Genomic DNA, 15,000 nt, shown 5'->3' on the forward strand with positions numbered 1-15,000 from the left:
TCTATCACGCAAATCTTTAGTAATAAATGGTAAGTTTACCACTTGGTTTCATTTACCAAGTACGATAATCTGCTATTTTTTTCTCTGCCTTCGATTGATCTTTGTGATAAAGAGTTCATCGTTATATAATTATATAATTTTGAGAGGCAGTGTACCGTAATATGTATTATACTAATCGGTGCTTTCATCACTTATCTTTTTGAAAAATGTCACCAACTCTATTGGCACTCTATTAGACAAAACAGATATTTTAATCTAATTTTCAAGACGCTCATTAATTCTGCTTCATTAAAAGCTGATGTTCAGACGTATTGCAAAAAAAAAAAAAATGAACGACAAAAATAATAGATGACAAACAATAACAGATCTTTTAGTAGCAAAAGACTTAGAATTGGGGAGATTGTTGATAATTAAAAAAGCAATTATCCCTTTCTTTATTTTCCCAAATGAAAAGGACGGACCAGAATGAGATTAACAGGAGAGAAAGGAAGGAGAAACAGTAAGAAAGAAGAAAAAAAAATTGGAGGTCAGAAATGCCAATTTCCTTTTTTATCTCTTCGTCACTGCAAACGAGTTTCAGCCTCGCCTAATTTACTGATGCTTGGTTCCTGGGATTAATTACTTCGTTAATCAAGGCTTCCCAACAGCCAAACTTATGGGGGAACTTTTGGGAAATTTAATGCAGGGAACGTGGTTCCATCTTTACGGATGATAACAATATACACACGCGTATGTATATGTAATGTATGAATGTACATATGTATATGTATATCTGTATATACACATATATATATATATCTATATATACAGATATTTATATACATATGTATATATATAATGTGTGTGCGTGTTTGTATATTTATTCATGTAAGCACCTATTACTAAGTCTGAATTTGTGCAGGTTTATCGATTTCGCTTGTGAGCTTGTAACTCGATTAGCTTTTAATGACAGTATTTCCATTCATTTAAGAGATTCTTATTATCATTCGTTCTTACACCATCCAAACCGTATCTCTTTCTCTCGTATTAGTTTTCTGTAAAAGAAAACTATCGTGCCGGCTTTGTCTGTCCGTCCGCACTTCATTCTGTCCGCACGTTTTTCTGTCCGCCCTCAGATCTTAAAAACCACTGAGGCTAGAGGGCTGCATATTGGTATGTTGATCGTCCATCCTCCAGTCATCAAACATACCAAATTGCAGCCCTCTAGCATCTGTAGGTTTTTATTTTATTTAAGGTTAAAATAAGCCCAATCGTGCTTCTGGCAACGATATAGGATAGGCCACCAACGGGCCGTGGTTAAAGTTTCACGGTCCGCGCCTCATACAGCATTATACCGAGACCACCGAAAGATGGATCTGTTTTCGGTGGCCTTGATTATGCGGTGGTAGCAGCTGTACGGAGAAACTCGATTGCGCCGAAGTTTCTTCGGCGCATTTTTTGGTTGTTTTCTTTGTTTTTCATTTCTTTTTGTAAATTGAAAATTCTTGGAACCACACATCAACTTCCAGGCCATCAAGATACCTTGACCCATGATGACTGCCCTCAAAGTACTTGGTAGCATACTTTCGAAATACGTAGAGACATACTTTCAATGTGCCTGGAACCATATCCTCTGGTACTGGAACCCTGATTTTGAAATATCTGGAGCCATGCTCTATCTGGAACCATGTCATGCTCTGGAACAATTCTTTGCAGCTTTTCATAAAAGGAACCCTGATGTATCATTGAAGTATCTGGAACAGTTCTCTTACACTCCCTGGAACCATTGTTCATAAAGGTAATATTTTATAGGTAAAGCTACTAATTACTATAGGCTACAGGTAATATTTGTCTCGTTGGTTGATTCCATACACCTCTGGAATCCTTTTAAGAGAGCTTCTTGCGGACAAGGCCGAGTGATTTCAAGTCCAATTCCTCATTGCCATTTTTCCCAGTGTCTTTCATCTCTCAGATGTAAAATCACGGCTGTGATTGGTTGTGATTTATCCATCGGCGTGATTAAATTTTCTCTCTCTCTCTCTCTCTCTCTCTCTCTCTCTCTCTCTCTCTCTCTCTCTCTCTTCCGTTTCAAAGTTTGATACTCAATACCTTTCATGTAATGATTTCCGATCACTCGATATAGTCCCGTTGGAATAGGCATTTACTTGCAATCCATTTAGGAATTTGCACGACCCGGCACCCCGGTAAGACGAACTTACAAACGTCTCCGGGGGAGTTGGGGTGGGGGCAGGGGGTTGTTTATAGGGTGGGGGTTGAAGGAGGTGGGGGTAGTGTCAAGGGTGTACGGGAAGAGTTGTTCCACGCAGATGTTGCACCGAGAATACCGTGTAACTTCCTCTTTATACAATGTTCCCCCTTCCCTCTTTGCCTCTTGAAGAGGATGAAACGCGGAGAGCGTATTCCGCATATAGAATCTTCCCCCTCCCCCCTCTTTCCAGCCCCTCCCTCCCTTCCCATCTTCCCAGGACATTAGCAATTTTAGGGGCACCGGATTTGTCACTCGGTTGAAGTGGACTATCCATCAAACGGAATGACGATCAAGACACTTTCCTCACATGAGAGGAAGCTTTTCCAAACTGACCCATCGCCGCTGTTTGGATTTCGGGGAGTATGAGTTTTTTCTCTCTCAGCAAGAGGCGACTTTCATGAACGTCAGAGTTTCATCAGCCTCCTTTTTCCCCTTCCTCTTCCCTTCTACCTTTTCCTCCCCTTTTTACCTGAGTGGGAGGAAGAGGAGGAGGAGGAGGAGGAGGAGGATGATTTAGAATCACCCTCCCCATCTGCGTCAGGTCATGTCCCGAACACATTCCATCGATTGACAGGAAGCGTTCTCTGCACATGTTATTGGTGGGAGTGCAGACCTGTCTTCCTGATGTAGCCTTAACTGGCAGTTCGGATGGGTTATGGGGAGATGTCACCCCAGGAGGGATTCACCCCCTCCCGGGTAGGTATAGGGATTGTGGGGCGGGGGGGTGACATCATAGGTAGCCAAGGGTATTTTCCCCGTCCCCAAAAGTCCCTTCGGAAATGTAATAACGCGGAGACAGTTGGACGTTGGTGGATTTATTTAAACGCCTGTCAGTCTCCCGAGTGGTGTCACAAATGCCATGGTCGTAATGCGTTTTTGTCATCATCATCGTCATCATCATCATCATCATCGCAGTGGCAAACAAATTGAATTCATCGATGTTTTGTCGCGTCGCTGAGATGAATCGTAGTTATACGCATCAAGCTCATTCATTCTTGGCTCTCGGGTTTCAGTGTGATCCATTGCCACTTGTCCAAATCTGGGAAGTGATGTCAAGGGCAAAGTGCTTTTGTAGCCCGGATTCGAAGAGAACGGGAAAAGGTAGAGGACTGATGAAAGGAAAACATGAGTATTCGAACTGTTTTTCCACTTAGTCGGTAGGAATTATCTTGATAAATCGTCAAAGTAACCCCTTCATGGCTTAACTTTTTTATGCGTATCATAGTTCATTAAAGAAATACTTTAAGTTTTTACAATATACATACACACACACACACACACACACACACATATATATATATATATATATATATATATATATATATATATATATATATATATATATTACTTAACAGGACCTCGTTGGAACTGGATGGCATCTAGCGGAGATATTTATTCAATAAAAATGACAAGCTTTCCAGGGCTAACAGTCCTCATTGTCAAGTATTCGTCGAATACTTGACAATGAGGACTGGTTGTCTTGGAAAGTTTGTAACTTTTCTTGAATAAATATCTCCGCTAGATGCCATCCAGATTCAGTGAGGTCCTGTTGGTAATTGTATTAATGCACAGATAACTGTGTAAGTGATAAAGTTAATATATATATGTATGTATATATAATATATATATATATATATATATATATATACAGTATATATATATATATATATATATATATATATATATATATATATATATATCTGTGTGTGTGATGTGTGGTTCAAGACCGACATAATGCATAATGTATGCAGATGCTTTTTTCCATCATGGGAATATTTTCGATAAAGATCAGCAACACTCACGTTATGTTTCCCGTTTGGCCAGTAATTCACACCACTTTCCTTCATGTTCTTGACCTATATATATATATATATATATATATATATATATATATATACATATATATATATATATATATATATATATATATATATATATATATATATATATATATATACACATACAACGTGAATAAGTAAAATTCATAGTTTCTCGTCCTTCTACCAGACATTTCACAGTTTCCAAATGCTAAAATCACGGAACCCATCGAAAAGCCTATAAATTTTCAAGGAAACCTTCATCATCCAACTGAGGTGGAAGAAATCTCCTGCTTTCCTCACCTCTCCTTTTGCTCTCTCTACTATCCACACACTTCTCACTCTTTCTTTTACGGAACACAAATGTCAGAAGAATTACATAAGGTTTCCATAAGGAACACTGTCTCTCACTCTTTCTTTTATGAGATAGAAGAAATTAGAGGAATTATGTAATGTTTCAAAGGGCTTTTACTGCGTGAGGCTTTACCCAGTTTCCTGACTGGACATTAGCCTTTAAATTCCCGTCCAGAAGGCCTTTCTCGATCTAAATGCTTTTATTTTAATGTAAATGCCTCAACCTGCAGATGATACAGCTACCAGATATTTCAAGGCAAAGAATTACCAGCTAGAGAAGTCATTTCTCTCTTTATACTAACCAGTGACAGCATATTAAAGTGGTGTTGTTTCAGTTATAGACTTTCCAAGCATTAACAGCAATGCCAAATGACTTTCAATAGAAGTTTTAACTTACGAAGATTTGAAGGAATGAGGTTCTGACCAAATCTTAGATTCGTGGTCATGCTGACAAAAACCAGGTATAAGTTTTCTCTTGTTTGTCAATAAAGATACACTGATTGGAAGATCCTTAGGGGTTGTGGTATGGTATTGGGGCTATCATTTAACAGCTGACAAGTCCACTTATTCTTCTCTCGTCTTAAGAGAGTAAAGTTTCAGTCTTGCCAAAAAGAATAATCTTAGAAAAAATGTACACTGGTTTGGATTATAAGTTACCTGGCGTCACAGCCATCGGAATCAATCAGGACACTGCTGCTATGGAGGAAACACGTGCCAGAAAAGAACTGCTTGCTCTGCAACTGCATAGAAAAGGCACTGTCTGGAAAGGGATGGGGAGGTGTCCCCCTCCCCCCTCTCTCTCCCCGTCACCCCCGTACCCCTGGAAACTTGGTATTAATATTCCAGTCGTTGTCTTCTGCGGTGGGGGAAGACATCGCTTCATTCTTCTTCTTCTTCTTCTTGTATGAGATATCTGTTCGTTTCCTTTTAGATTTCCTCTTCAAAACGCCCGTCATTTTTCATTGTCCTACGCTGACTCGAGTGGTTCTCTGTCTCCCTTCCGTTTGTTTTATGCTTCATTATTCTCGCGTATCTATTAATCTTTCCCCTTCCGGGGTCGTTATTTTACTCCGTTCTCCATTTGGAATATCTCTGTTCCATCAACTCGTTACGTATTTCTTTTATTTCTTTCTCTCTTCCGAAATAACTTCTTTCTGACTTCAGTTCAGTCACTGCTGAGTCTTTTATTACCCTCCCTATTTTCTCCTTGCTTCTTTGTTCCGTTCTTCTTCTTCTTCTTCTTCTTCTTCTTCTTCTTCTTCTTCTTCTTCTTCTTCTTCTTCTTCTTCTTTTTCTTTTGATCTTTATCGCGGAAGTTTGGTCATCCATCAGCGCCTTCGTTCTCGACTCGCAAAGCCCCGGATGTATCGGCTTCCTTCTGGTAAGCTCCTCTTCTCTCTCTCTCTCTCTCTCTCTCTCTCTCTCTCTCTCTCTCTCTCTCTCTCTCTCTGCTTCATACAACCATTTTTCTGTGAGGAGGTTGTATACTTAGAAATCTTCCAGTAAGTTAAATTCATAATTTTCTGGTGATTTACAATTCTTTTTTATTGTCTCTGTACAAGCTAAGACAAACGACTGTAAGGGAGTAATCCATTCCTCTTTCAAAGGTTTTGATACTCTTGAATTACTGCCCACTGAGTTCTCCTAAAGAATGAAACTTTAAGCTGCCAAATCTCATGAACAATGACGGCTATTTTGCTTGGAAGAAATCACTGATTACTTTTGTATTTCTGTTCTAAAACTCGAACAGAAGCTGCGTGCTCTTTGAAACTGGAAGCTGAAAAAATCATTAAGATTCCATGAACTCGTTTCTTGACAAAACTGGAACCACCTGGAGATCATTGAGCTGAGAAACTCTGGACTTTTCAAACTTGGAAGATTGAAAGCTGGGAAATTTGAATACGGGCAAACTTGACAGACTGGAATGCTGGAAAGGTAAAAGAGTGGAAAACTGGAAAACCTGAAAAAACAGACACGAATGAAAACAGGCTGTTTTAAAACTGGAAAGCACTAAACAGAAAAACTAGGACACTAGAAAACTAAAGAAGTAGGAAGGGAGAAACCTAGAGACTGTAAAGCTAATAGCCTAGAAAACCAGAAACCTAATGGCCTAGGAAACTAGAAAACTAATAGCCTAGGAAACTAGAAAGCTAGTAGCCTGGGAAACTAGAACGCTAATAGCCTAGGAAACTAGAAAGCTAATAGCCTAGGAAACTAGGAAGCTAATAGCCTAGGAAACTAGAAAACTAATAGACTAGGAAACTAGAAAGCTAATAGCCTAGGAAACTAGAAAACTGATAGACTAGGAAACTAGAAAGCTAATAGCCTAGGAAACTAGAAAACGAATAGCCTAGGAAACTAGAAAACTGATAGCCTGGGAAACTATAAAACCAATAGCTTTGGAAAATTCAAATTAATTGCCCAGCAACGTGGAAGATGACTAGCCTAATGAACTAGAAATCTAATAGCCCATGAAACCAGAGAGTTAATAGCTCATGAAACCAGAAAACCAATAGCCTGGGAAACTAGAAAACTAAATACCCAGGAAACTAGAATTAACAAGTAAAAAACGTGCCGACGTTTCTTCGGCGCAATCGAGTTTTTTGTATAGCCGCTACAGTTTATAATCAAGGCCACCGAAAATAGATCTATCTTTCGGTGGTCTCGGTATAATGCTGTATGAGCCGCGGTCCATGAAACCTTAAGCACTGCCCGGTGGTGGCCTGTCCCATATCGTTATCAGATGCACGATTATGGCTATAACTTTAAATAAAATAAAAACTACTGAGGCTAGAGGGCTGCAATTTAGCATGTTTGATGACTGGAGGGTGGATGATCAACATACCAATTTGCAGACCTCTAGCCTCAGTGGTTTTTAAGATCTGAGGGAGGCCAGACAAAGCCGGCACAATAGTTTACTTTTACAGAAAACTAAAAATCTAGAAAACTATGACTAGGAAACTTCCCTTACAGTACCTTGTATTTCCCAGCAGTTTTCCCCCGCCGTCTGTCTAACTCGGCCGGCGTCTCGCCCAGTGATAGGCACATAAATCTTACACCAAAGGATTCCTACAAGAATAGCCTCCAATCAGACCAGTTCCCTGAGCTTTCTGTAAGCGAATACTACCAATTGGTGGCTATTCTATGTCGAAAGATCAGTATCGCTTTGCAAACGTTTGGATTTTTGTGTTACCGAGAGGTTTCTTTTCTTTTTTTTTTTACTTTCTTATTCTCCCAGTGCCGTAGACTTTATATCTGCATCTGTTGGAAGATTGACACTCACCACAGGGCATTTGTTCTGGCTCGGCATTTGCCCCAGGGCTGCTAGTTCAAGGTCTGAAACTGGCAAGGAAACATCAGTTTGAGAAAAATTAAATTTAAGGAACATTATAAATTAAATTACTGAAAGTTTTTTTTTTTACTTTCTTATTCCCCAGTGCTGTAGACCAGTGGTTCTCAATCTTTTTTTTTATTGATGGCACCCTACCTAGTGTAATCATTACCGTGGCACCCCTTCTTCACCATCCCACCATATCGCATGAATTAACTTCTTTGTAATGAATATATATATATATATATATATATATATATATATATATATATATATATATATATATATATATATATATATGTGTATATGTGTGTGTGTGTGTGTGTGTGTGTGTGTGTGTGTGTGTTAATATATTAGAGTAGACACACTAATAATAATTAAGAAGACTTCTGCAGACTTTTTTTTTTTTTTTTTTTTTACAAATGTTCATTAAGATGATGTAGCCAAGACAAAAATCATGACAATCTTGCGGCACCCCTAGGCACTGTCTGTGGCACCCCAGGGTGCCACGGCACCCAGTTTGAGAATCACTGTAGTGTAGACTTTATATTTGCATCTGTTGGAAAATTGACTCTCGCCACAGAGCGTTTGTTCTACCCTGGCATTTGTCCCAGGGCGCCTGTTCAAGGTCTGAAATACGCCTTAACAAAAGCAAGTAAAAGATACGCCGAAAAATCAAGTTTTCTGTACAGCGTATAATCAAGGTCACCGAAAATAGATCTATCTGTTAGTGGTATCGATGTAATGCTGTATGAGCCGCGGACCATGAAACTTTAACCACGGTCCGGTGGTGGGGGGGGATGTCCTATATCGTTGCCAGACGCACAATTATGGATAAATTTAACCTTAAATAAAATAAAAACTACCGAGACTAGAGGGTTGCAATTTGGTATGTTTGATGATTGGAGGGTGGATGATCAAGATACCAATTTGCAGCCCTCTAGCCTCAGTAGTTTTTAAGATCTGAGGGCGGATAGAAAAAAGTGCGGACAGGAAAAAGTGCGGACAGAAAATGAGCGGACGGACAGACAAAGCCGGCACGATAGTTTTCTTTTACAGAAAACTAAAACTCAAAATTCAACGCCTAGTGGTAAACGTGGCCTAGAAACAGCGATTACTGTCGTGAAAATAAAAGAAATATTTCGTGAAGAGAAGTATTTCGCCCGATTGTGGTTCCTGAAGAGGTCCTCTCGTCCCAGGCACTTGTGTTTCTGAGGGCGGGCTTTGAAGGAAAGATGCCGTGTGACGCCTCTTGAGGAAGCCGAGTTTTTGTTGTAATTGTCACAAAGAATTTCCTTTCCACGTGCGAAATAACTATGAAAAATAAGGTTCTTTATGGTACGACAAAAGGAGTTCTTTCTTCCTTTGTTAGATTTGCCGGTCGACAGATCGCCGAAGTGACACAACGCTGGGTTTGGCCTGTACGTGGATGGTGATCATCGGTATATGCAAGGCAATTACTTACTCTCTTATTTCCTTAAAGGTCTATTGCTTTCTTCTGGAGTATAATTCACTTGTGGATTTATTCATCTGTGCTTGAAAATGCCCTTCTCGGTGAAAATATCTAATGCCATTTCGTTTTTAGTTTTCTGAAAAGAAAGCTATTGTGCCGGCTTTGTCTGTCCTTCCGCACTTTTTTCTGTCCGCCCTGAGATCTTAAAAACTACTGAGGCTAGAAGGCTGCAAATGGGTATGCTGATCAACCACCCTCCAATCATCAAACATACCAAATTGCAGCCCTCTAGCCTCAGTAGTTTTTATTTTATTTAAGGTTAAAGTTAGCCATAACCGGGCAGTGGTTGAATTTTCATGGGCCGCAGCTCATACAGCATTATACCGAGACCACCGAAAGATAGATCTATTTTTGGTGGCCATGATTATACGCTGCACAGAAAACTCGATTGCGCCGAAGAAACTTCATTGCCTTTTTTGCTTGTTATATTTCGGTCCGCGATATGAATACGAGGTGACTTTACCCCTGACCGAGAAATAAGAAGAACCGCACTTCTTGATGTCAGAATCGAAACTAAACAGAAACATCGCTTGCTTTGCGGACTTTTATAAAGTTTGAACTCACTTCAGCCCCATGACGTTTTCCTGAAACTTCTGAATTTTTCATAACAGTTTTTAAGGAAAATAAAATGGCTTTAGTTATCACTGGTACCACTCTTAGCTTATTTGATAGCCTTGGGAGTTCAACGACCAGTTTGTTATACTGGTATATATATGTACTGTACATACATTCCTTAAGTATTTTGGTTGACTCAAATGACTTTGCAGCCTTTCATGCTTTGTATCAAATGAACAGACAAAAAACAAAAAGGCCAAAAGATTATCATCACTAACGGAACTCAGTTCACAAAATCTTAAAAAAAAAAAACCTACCTTTTGAGATGTTTTGTGACGCATGCGTCGAGTTGTTGTTGTGCCTTTGCATCGGCTCCCCCGGACTCAAATTCCTGAGATGTGTGATAGTATCGCATCAGCCGCGGTTTTTTTTTTCCATGCCCCTATGTTAGGTTACGTTAGGTTGGGTCAGTTAGGTTGGATTAGTATCTGCTAAATAATATGGGTGTGGGAAACATAATGAGATTATTTTAAAGAAAATTCTACGGTTAGTTTTTAAAATATATGGCGTCCCGCCTTTTCCAGGGAAAGGTCGCGGTACTCGGCAACGTCTCGGGAAAAAGGCCTCCTGGATCCACCACCGCCACTTTCCCACCTGACAACAACATCGGCTCTTTTGAAAATGGATTTATAGGGATGGCGACTCCTAAGCCAATCAGTGTCGGTCGACGAGGCCAATTTATACTTTTTTTACCACATCCCTTTTTTTACCTTCGTTTCACATCCCTTTTTCCTAAGTTTCTTTTTCTTTCCGACTTTGAGTTGCGTCGACTTTCCGTTCTTCGTTTCTCACGGTCCCTATTTTCGTAAGTTTCTCATTTTTTAAAGACTTTACGATTTGAGTTGCGTCGAGAGGTCGCCGATATTACTTTGCGTTGATACGATTGGTGGATATTCCTCTTTATATATATATATATATATATATATATATATATATATATATATATATATATATATATATATATACATGTACTGACAGGAATTTAACACTGATGCAGTAGGAAAGAAGGGATTCCTGCAATATGTATTACGGATAAACTTCCTAATGGGTGAGGATTCCTATAATATATATATTGAGGTAAATATATATATCAAGTGATATGATACATACAGAGTTTCCTCCACATATAATATATGTATGTATATATATATATATATATATATATATATATATATATATATATATATATATATATGTATGTATATATATATATATATATATATATATATATATATATATATATATATATATATATATATATATATATATATATATATATATATATATATATATATATATCTTTACCAATTTTACCTGTGATACAATAGACAGTGATCCTTGTATTAAGCATACGAATGCATAAAAAAAATACAAGAGGTAAAGATTCTTGTATTATATATCACGGATGATACAAGATGTAGAGAATCTTGTATATGTATTAAGTGTTATTTATTGCGAACGGGTTTACCAGGTCAAAGATCCAATTGCATATCAGTGTTCGTGTCTGTCTGTCTGTCTGTTGTTGTGTGTTTGTCTGTGCGTTTGTTAGCAACAGAAAAAACGATAAGTGTTAAATATTTATCTCACTTCCTTCTTCCATGTGTATGTAGATTATTATTTAAAAAGAGTCAGGAGACCGTTGCTGGTAACATCAACACAACTCATATTTATGTCAGTCTTGTAGACAACCGATTTACTTTTTTGTTTCTGAATGGCCTGTGTCAACTGCTCCTTCAACCTACCTTTCTGCGTAGTGAGTAGTTCGTCGAATCTGGTTTCCCTTGTTTGCCCGCAGTGTAATTTTCTTTTTGTAAATATTCGTCTTTATATGTGGCGTCTGGGAAAGCCTCGTGTTTTAAATGGTCTCTCTTGATTAGGTCTGCAACTCGATTTCTTCATTTATTTATGATTGTGATTTTTCAACCACTCAAAACGTAAATAAGTTGATATGAAACATTACACGGTGAAATCGAATAAAGTAAGATAAGCTGATAGGACAATAATGAACCAGAGGAAGTGGAATGAAATGTGATGAAAAATTGATAAAATAAAATTTTAAAAAATGCAATAAAAAGGGCAAAAAGATAAGTTGCACTCTTCAAAGAGGGCATTCATTTTTGAAAGAAAATGAAGACAGAAAATAGTCATAAAACAATGAAATACATTACAAAGCATATTAAAAACAGAGCAGAGGGCAACTTGAAACACACCTAAACAATTTGAAATGAAACTGAACCAAATAGAATAGAGTAAAAGAGAAAGCGAAGGAGATAAGAGACCCAAGAGAGACTTCTCGCAAACTTGAAATGAGAAGGAGCTGCAAATATTTCCTTTCTTGTCTAACTGCCCACACACGTTGTGAGTTCTTGTTTATCTATGAAGAACGGGGAAAAATATCATGCGCGTGTTTTTAAAATTCCAATTTCAGTGTAATTTTTTCACTGTCATTTTTTTTTAAATGTGGAGCTTTTATATATGAATATAACTTAAAAAAAGGAAGTGAATTCTAGAAAAGGGAATAATTAATCTATAATCTCCATGTTTGTATTTGTCATACTGTGTTCGTTTTATTTGTTTAACAAATAAAATAGATATGGATAGTATTAAAAAGAATATTTGGTAGTATTTTATACAACATTATTAGTTTTTTGGGCAGATGTGTTTTCAATTTTCTTCCAGTTTCAATATGAAGCACACGTCTCGTGTCAATGTACCATTTCTGTGCTTGTTTCCAAGACTCTATTGCATATGATCTTGTATTTCTTGGTAATTATTTTGTCCTTATACAGACAAAACAATCTTCCTATCTAATTTTTCTATCACATTCTCCTAGACCAGTATACAGTAGACTGCTGTCTCTATTTGACGTTCTCATCTATTTCCATAATTATATTATGACGTCCAAGTAAACCAACATTTTCAGTCCTGTACATAGTCATGAATACATATATACATAATGCAAAGACGAATACACGTACACGAAGATAGGGACGCCTTATGCATACACCTTTTGCTTATGTATATACGTATCCATGTCTCCCTCATAGGTATACGTGTTCAATACATGTTTTATCTTATTCTCGCTGGTGTGATCTTTGCTGTGCATATTGTGAACAAATCCATCTGACAGTGTTTTGATTTTATATTTTATATATATATATATGTATATATATATATAGATATACATGTATAAATAATAAAATTTAAAAAGTCAAAACACTGTCTGATGGGTCTGGTCATAATATATATATATATATATATATATATATATATATATATATATATATATATATATATATATATATGTATATATATATACATACATACATACATACATACATACATATATATATATATATATATATATATATATATATATATATATATATATCTATACATGTATATATAGATATATACGTGTGTGCGTAGTGTGTCGGTATATCATACCCGAATAAAACTTACGCGCACATGCGTATAAATTTGCAGGTATGTTTTGTAAACTGATAAACACTGTACATCCTCTTTCATCTATGTATGTTTACTCTCTGTAAAGCCAGTTTTATCCTCATATCAGTGTGTTTTATTCCTTTATGTTAAAAAAAAAACTCAGTTTTATTCTCAGATCTCCCTCAGGCCCGATAAGCCAGCGACAATGGGAAGGTCTTTGTCAGTGTTGAAATGTTGAAATGTTGATCTACTGTAGCCGTTCGTAGACTCCTTTTTGGCAGAGTCCCTCCACCATTTTGACCCATCTCTCTGACCCCTGTAGGCCAAAGTAGCTGTAGTTCTACTGAAAAGATTTCTGCTAAATGTATCGACCTCTCTCTCTCTCTCTCTCTCTCTCTCTCTCTCTCTCTCTCTCTCTCTCTCTCTGCTTCACCTTTCCTTTGTGACTATGACGATTTCCCCGAGTTCTGTAATCATGGCCTTTTCAAAACAGATCTTTTCTTCCTCTTTTTTTTCCTCACTAGAAGAGGACAAGCGTGAAGAAAAGGACAACAACAAGTGTGACGATTCCCGAGGAAGTAAGTAGGAAGAGAATGACTCCCCCCAAAAAATGAAATAAAATAAAAACAAAAAATCCAAAAAAAAAAAAAAAAAAAGCAAGTCGTGACCTATAAAACCCTCTCCTGCTTCAGTAGGGTTAAAAATGCAAGGGTTCCGAAGCTTCACTTCCAGTTCCGCCCGTGTGAGAGATTTGGTTGTTCACACAGGGGAGGGGGGTTCATTGACCACAGGAAGCGGAGTGAAGGCTTCGAAGCCCCGGTTTCGGTGACGTAGCAGCCGTGGTGTTGGACTGTAAAACTTGGAAGCATCTTCACGCGCGCTGACATTCTCAAAGTTGGTTTGTTTACGTTTTGATTTTGCTCGTAACGTGATCCATTTACACAATATTTTTAAATTTTAAGATAAGTACTGTTATGTATTTTATTATTTTCAAGACAGATCCATTCAGACGAAATGTTTAAATTCTAAGATCAGTACTGTTGTATATTTTATCATTTTCAAGACAGACTTCTAAAAGGGCTCATTTTGTCGAGATATTCACATTTAATGCTATACTTTGATAAATAGCGCATATAGAAAAGTGTCCTGAGTTCGAGTCGTTGATATTGCTTTTAGTATTATAAAACACGAGAGAAAGTTGTACTAAGCTAACTCGCTCGAACCAAAACCAACGAAATCTCAGGTTGCAATTTTATGTGGAAGGTTGAATGATTTCTTCAGGTAACTGGAAAGAGAAACAAATGACAGTCGTCGTTTTTATCATCTTTAAACAAAATCAGAGGTTTGCTTTATCATTTCCGTGACGATAATAAACCTCCATTTAAAATATATCCTCTTCGCCATCAGTGCGACCTCCTTATCATAATCTGCAACGCCAGTTGATAACACACAATCGATCAGTATAGTCCATCACCACAGGAATTCTGCTTCAAGCACCGTGCAATCCACCATCACCACCTTGCTCTCTCTCTCTCTCTCTCTCTCTCTCTTTTCTCCGTTCGTCTGTCCGTCTCTCTCTCTCTCTCTCTTTCCTCAGGCTTAAGTGTGTGAATAGCCAGAATGCAACTGTATAAAAATAGTCCTGCCAAACACCGTTTAATCTCACTGTCAATCT

At 37.7% G+C, this 15,000-nt stretch overlaps 1 pseudogene; it reads left to right on the forward strand.

Annotated features, from left to right (window-relative positions):
• Window positions 1-15,000, forward strand: part of LOC136844440 (sodium-dependent neutral amino acid transporter B(0)AT3-like) — a 118,430-nt pseudogene that overhangs the window by 5,384 nt on the left and 98,046 nt on the right.

Source organism: Macrobrachium rosenbergii, chromosome 2 (genome assembly GCF_040412425.1).
Source record: "Macrobrachium rosenbergii isolate ZJJX-2024 chromosome 2, ASM4041242v1, whole genome shotgun sequence".
Lineage (NCBI taxonomy): Eukaryota > Metazoa > Arthropoda > Malacostraca > Decapoda > Palaemonidae > Macrobrachium > Macrobrachium rosenbergii.